The sequence below is a fragment of the Chiloscyllium plagiosum genome, chromosome 2 (assembly GCF_004010195.1).
Source record: "Chiloscyllium plagiosum isolate BGI_BamShark_2017 chromosome 2, ASM401019v2, whole genome shotgun sequence".
Taxonomy (NCBI): domain Eukaryota; kingdom Metazoa; phylum Chordata; class Chondrichthyes; order Orectolobiformes; family Hemiscylliidae; genus Chiloscyllium; species Chiloscyllium plagiosum.
This window is the reverse complement of record NC_057711.1, coordinates 84,858,430-84,865,420: the sequence shown is the minus strand read 5'-3', so window position 1 is coordinate 84,865,420 and position 6,991 is coordinate 84,858,430.

Here is a 6,991-nt window from a genome sequence, read left to right as displayed (position 1 = left end):
TTGATGTATGGTAGTGTGGCTAGTCCTTTGGGTTGTGGCATGTCCTCATTCCGTTGTCTTTCCCTTAGGCATCTGTTGATGAAATTGCGGGGGTATCCATTTTTGGCGAATACATTGTAGAGGTGTTCTTCTTCCTCTTTTTGCAGTTCTGGTGTGCTGCAGTGTGTTGTGGCCCTTTTGAATAGTGTCTTGATGCAACTTTTTTTGTGCGCGTTGGAGTGGTTGCTTTCGTAGTTCAGGACTTGGTCTGTGTGTGTGAATTCTCCGTTCGGTGTTCTCTGTACCATCATGTCTAGGAATGGGAGTTGGTTGTCCCTTTCTTCCTCTCTAGTGGATCGGATTCCTGTGAGTGTGGCGTTGATGATCTGGTGTGTGTTTTCTATTTCTGTATTACGACAGCTCTGTCAATCTAGTCTTAGGCGGCTGTCTGTGTAGAGTTTGCACATTCTCCCCTGTGGACATGGGTTTATTCCAGGTGTTCCAGCTTCTTCCCACAGTCCAAAGATTTGCAGGTTAGGTAGATTGACCATGCTAAAGTACCAATAGTGTCCAGTGATGTGCAGGCTAGGTGAATTGGCCATGGGAAATGCATAATTACAGGGCTAGGTTAGGGGAGTGGGTCTGGGTGGGATTCTCTTCGGAAGATCAGGGTGAACTAGATGGGCTGAATGGCCTGCTTCCTCACTGCAGGGGTTCAATGATCTTTATTGATTAATTGATTGATTAATCAAATTTATTTATTTATTGTCACATGTAACTCTCCAGTGCCATATGGCTCAGTGTCAAAAGTTTTGTTTGATAACAATTCTGTGAAATGCCTTGGGACATTTAATTATTTAAAAAGGATTACATTAGTACAAGTTCTCGCTCACTACAATTTCATAAATGTTGTCCCCTCCACACTTCACTTCAGCTTTGATGAAGAGTCATCTAAACTCAAAAGGTTAGCTTGTTTTCTCTCCATGGATGCTGTCTGACCCACTGAGATCTCCAGCTTTTTTATTTTCAGTACAGATTCCAGCATATTCCTGGGAATACATCCAGGGAAGTTATTTGGGTGGAACTGAGAAATAAGAAAGGGATGATCACCTTATTGGGATCGTATTATAGACCCCCTGATAGTCAGAGGGAAATTGAGTAACAAATTTGTAACAAGATCTCAGCTATCTGTAAGAATAATAGGGTGGTTACAGTAGGCATTTAACTTTCCAAGCATTCACTGAGACTGCCATAGTGTTAAGGGTTTAGACAGAGAGGAATTTGTTTAGTGTGTACAAGGAAATTTTCTGATTCAGTATGTGGAAGTATCTACTAACGAAGGTGCAAAGCTTGACCTACTCTTGGGAAATAAGGCAGGGCAGGTGACTGAGGTGTCAGTGGGGGAGAGCACGTTGGAGCCAGTGACCATAATTCTATTAGCTTTAAAATAGTGATGGGAAAGGACAGACTGGATCTAAAAGTTGAAGTTCTAAATTGGAAGAAGAGCAATTTTGATGGTATTAGGCAAGAACTTTCAAAGGTTGATTGGGGGGCAAATGTTCGCAGTTAAACAGCGGCTGGAAAATGGGAAGCCTTCAAAAATAAGATGAGAGTTCAGGTTCAGCATATTCTTTTAATGGTGAAAGGCAAGGCTGGTAAGTGTAAGGAATGCTGAATAACTAGAGAAATTGAGGTTTTGATTCAGAAAAAGAAGGAAGGATATGTCAGGTATAGACAACAGAGATCAAGTGAATCCTTAGAAAAGTATAAAGGCAGCAGGAGTATAATTAAGAGGAAATCAGGAGGGCAAAAAAGGGGACATGAGATAGCTTTGGCAAATAGGGTTAAGGAGAATCCAAATGAGATTCTATAAATATATTAAGGACAAAAGGGTAATTAGGGAGAGGGCCTGTGCCCGAAACGTCGAATCTCCTGTTCCCTGGATGCTGCCTGACCTGCTGTGCTGTTCCAGCAATAAAGTTTCAACTTTGATCTCCAGCATCTGCAGACCTCACTTTCTCCCCTCAAAGATCAGCAAGGCAGCCTATATGTGGAACCGCAGGAGATGGCAGAGATACTAAATGAGTATTTTGCATCAGTGTTTATTGTGGAGGACATGAAAGATATAGAATGTGGGGAAATAGATGGTGAAATTGTGAAAAATATCCATATTACAGAGGAGAAAGGCGCTGGATGTCTTAAAGGTGGATAAGTCCCCAGGACCTGATCAGGTATATAGAGTCATATAGTCATAGAAATGTACAGCATGGAAACAGACCCTTAGGTCCAACCCGTCCATGCCGACCAGATATCCCAACCCAATCTAGTCCCACCTGTCAGCATCCGGCACATATCCTTCCATACCCTTCCTATTCATATACTCATCCAAATGCCTTTTAAATGTTGCAACTGTACCAGCCTCCACCACTTCGTCTGGCAGCTCATTCCACACATGCGCCACCCTCTGCATGAAAATGTTGCCCCTTAGGTCTCTTTTATATCTTTCCCCTCTCACTCTAAACCTATGTCCTCCTGCTCTGGACTCCTTGACCCCAGAGAAAAGACTTCGTCTATTTATCCTATCCATGCCCCTCATAATTTTGTGAATCTCTATAAGATCAACCCTCAGCCTCCGACGCTCCAAGGAAAACAGCCCCAACCTGTTCAGCCTCTCCCTATAGCTCAAATCCTCCAACCCTGGCAACATCCTTGTAAATCTTTTCTGAACCCTTTCAAGTTTCACACATCTTTCCAATACTGCCACTTCTCGGTCCATTGGCTCATCTGATCAAGATCCTGTTGTAATCTGAGGTAACCCTCTTCGCTGTCCACTACACCTCCAATTTTGGTGTCATCTGCAAACTTACTAACTGTACCTCTTATGCTCACATCCAAATCATTTATGCAAATGACAAAAAGTAGAGGACCCAGCACCGATCCCAGTGGCACTCTACTGGTCACAGACCTCCAGTCTGAAAAACAACCCTCTACCACCACCCTCTGTCTTCTACCTTTTAATTTTCGTTGCATGTGTAATAAAATTATTTTTGTGATACTTTTTATAAGTATAAAAAGTTGCAAAAGTTCAGAAATGGAACAATTGATGAATCAGATGCATTGAAGAATGGGAAGAACACTGGACTAAGCACAACTGATTAATTTTAAGGAGGATTCAGTCCAATTTTGATTTCCTTGTTCAGTACATACATATGGTACAGCTGACATTTAGTTGATGCAATCCTTCATCCAGTCCATCTTGGAAAGAGAAGGCTTTTGGAACAAACTTAGAAATGGATCTTATTCACAGTTAAATGTAATTAAGCAATTTTCTACATAATTTGCAGTATGTGATTTAATCCACCCAGACAGCTAAAGCAACATTAAAGTCTACTCCACATTCAATGCCGTCTTGCAGACTCCAAATATCTTTACTCTAAGTGAAAAAAAACATTTAAAACTGAAGTTTATCTTTCACTGTTACACTTAGATTTTTGCCTTACATTCTGCTGGTGCATTCCTGTTGTTAAATAAACCACCAGCTTAATATCTGCAAGGATAATGAAGATTTGAAAATAATAATCAAAGCAGCATTATTATCTAAATTTATTTTTTGCTATCATAAAGAAGAGTTTCACCATATCTCATATAAACTTTTCCTATGATGTGGATCTACTGTAAATCAAGTGATTCAATCCTGCGAGTAACCAGGGGTTGATTAAAAATGAATATGGATATAAACTTGTGTAAGTCATGCGTATAATGTAAAATGTTGAGTAAAATATCCATGAAGACTACTGTGTCAAATGAAATTGAGAAGATGTTTCTTTTGCTATCTGAAACGAGACAAAGTTTGCAGATGAAATTATTTACTTCCCTGGCACTTTTTCTTTCTCTGTAAAGCTACTTATTCAAGTAGACTTCCTTTGGGCCACATATTTACTATTTATACGACCCTTATTATCTCAAATTAACAGGTGCTTTAATAGTAATGAGATTGCATAATTTAGACAAAACGTCGTGCACTGTCACAGCACTGTGTCCTGCTCCTTAAAGAATATTAGAAAAAAAGGTTGTCATGGTAACCTCCTTTGCCACTGCTTTACTTGAGAAATGGTGTCAGCTTTCAACTTCAGTCAGATTCCATCATGCTTGCAAGATCAGGGCTCAGCTCTTTCTCCTTCATTATAGATTCCGATGAAGGACAGGAAAGGAATCTGGCGTAATTGTCAGGTATGCAACTGGCTTCCTATGATTCACCTGATGAGAGAACTGGAAAATTAGGACAAGGAAAAACTATTTTAATCAAGGCATTAGAAACCTCAGCACCTTGTTTGTCTGCACTCAAAACTAGTTTTATGCCAGGTGTCTTTTTCTCCTAAATTTAAACTAATTATTGTGGTCATTTATTGAAGGGTATTACATTTCTTTAAACATTTTAAAGGGTTTTGCACAGTATCATGTAGCAAATACTTCAATGTTCAGTGCCTTTAAATCACTTTTAATCCAAAGGTTTGGTTTAGTTTACAGTTTTACATGAACATGTTGTTCCTTTAAATTGGCCAACAACTTACTAAGTTAGGACCTTCAGTTGCTGCTCAGATTTTTACAAAAATTTTTAAAAATAGTTTTAACATCTGTTCATCCATTTCTACATTTTTAATCTTTGTTTCCTCATCTTGGATTTTAAAAGAACCATCAGCATCTAGCTCCTTGCACTATCACTGTAACTGGTTCAATTTCCTTTCATGTGTTTTTGTCTCAATCTTGCCAGCGTATCTGTGACAATGAATTACTGTCACATTAGATTTTCCCAAGATTTGAATCTTGACACACTCTCATCAACTTCTTATCACAAGGCAATATCATTTGTATACGTGGTATCCATGTAGATGCTAATGTTAGTAAATCTTATCACTGTGTCATCTCTTCAATGCATAGCTTTTTCTGTGCTATTCATTTGCTGTACAGATATCAGGACACAGATAAACTAGCATTTTCTCCATTTTAATGGTGGCAAGAAAGCAACCATACTATTCAGGAGGTTATTGGGGATGATCTTTTCATAAATGTTGATTAATCATATTTTACTTTTGAAATAAAATTTGAGAAATAAAAGGAAATGCTGCAGGTGTTGGAAATCTGAAAACATAAATGTGGTGCAAGAAGCTCAACAGGTCAGGCAGCATTTGTGGAGAAAGAAACAGAGTTAATGTTTCAAGTCCTCTATGATTCTTTTTCAGTTCTGAAAAAAGCTAGAAAATTATGTGTTGTTGTCAGATTCATGGAGTTTTCATACCTACTGAAAGGCAATTTGCTTGGAACTATAGATGTATGGACAAAGTTTCATTCTGTGCCTAAAGGAGTTTCTGGTTTCAAGGAGCTTTAGAATTGTGTAGAAAATATATAATTAGATAATAAAAGTTATTGAGTTATGTTATTGTCATTTTAACTTTTGCACCAGTACAATTACCCATCTTCTCAGTGTGCAATCCTCAGCAATTCTTGTTTGGATTGAATGAGTCGTACAGTAGTGAGCCTGTTATGCTGTGCTGAGGTCTGTTCAGTGACCAGTGCACAGCTTGTGTCATATTATAATACAGAAGCTCTTGTAACACTGCAAACCTGTGTCAGTATTGTGCACCAGACTCATTAAAACTCCATAACAGTTGTAAATTGAGGCCAGGCCCTGCACCATGGGCAAAAAGCCAGATCAGAGTTGCAATGTATAAAACAGGTGTTGAAAGAGAGACAGGTTTTTTGTCTCACACTGGATCTTAGCTCTTAAAGGGGCATGATTAATTGGGGTTCATAATGAGTCCCCTCTTTATATCTTTATACCTATTTCAGTGCTTCTTTAATGTTTAAATTTTTTTCCAGAGATTAACTTACTATTAGCTCCATAAAGTTGCATTGTCTTTGCTATCTTTGATTCATGAAGATGATTTGATTACCTATACAAATATTTGCTAGCCTTGGAGGAGATGAAGAAGCAACATTGGAGGAAAGCTAGAGAGGGGTATGTGTACCTTCGACATTCAGCTGGCACTATCCATATTTGCACAGTTACCTAATTCTATCTGGATATATCTGAACACACCTACAGACAGGGAACTGAAATTCTGAAGGAGAAAATAGAAAGAAGAGGTTGTATTCATTACCATCTCAAAATGTTTTACAGCAAATCTTTGTACTTTTGGTGTGTGGTCACCAAAATAATACAGGAAATGCAGCAATGTGCACACAGCAAATTCCCACAAACCGAATGACCAAATAATCTCTTTTTGTGAGTTTGGTTGAGGGATACATCAAGACAGGACATCAGGGCTAACTCATCTTTTCTTTTTTGATATAAGGCTGGGACTTTTTTTTCCCCCTGGAGCATTGGAGGCTGAAGGGTGACCTTATGAAGGTTTAGAAAATCATGAGGGGCATGGATAGGGTAAAGAGCCAAGGTCTTTTTCTTGGGGTTGGGGATTCCAAAACAGGAGGGCATAGGTTTAAGGTGTGAGGGGAAAGATTTAAAAAGGACCTGATGGCAGGTTCTTTTTCACGCAGAGGACAGTGAAACATTTTTACACAGAGGGTGGTGGCTGCATGGAATCATCTGCCAGAGGCAGTTGTGAGGGAGAGTACAACTGCAACAGTTAAAAGGCATCTGAGTAGGTATATGAATAGGAAGGATTTAAAGGGATATAGGCCAAATGCTGGCAAATTGGATTAGGTCAGATTGGGATGCCTAGTTGGCAGGAATGATTTGGACCGAAGGACCTGTTTTCATGCTGTATGACTCCATGACTTTATATAGTGAATGGCCAAGTTCTTTACCCCACAGTAGGGGAGTCCAAAAACTAGAGGGTATAGGTTTAAGGTTAGGGGGAAAGATTTAGAAGGGACCTGAGGGGTAAATTTCTCACACAGAATGTGGTGCCTTTATGGAACGAGCTGCCAGAGGAAATCATAATAGAATCTCTATAGTGTGGAAACAGGCCCTTCAGCCCAATGAGTCCACACC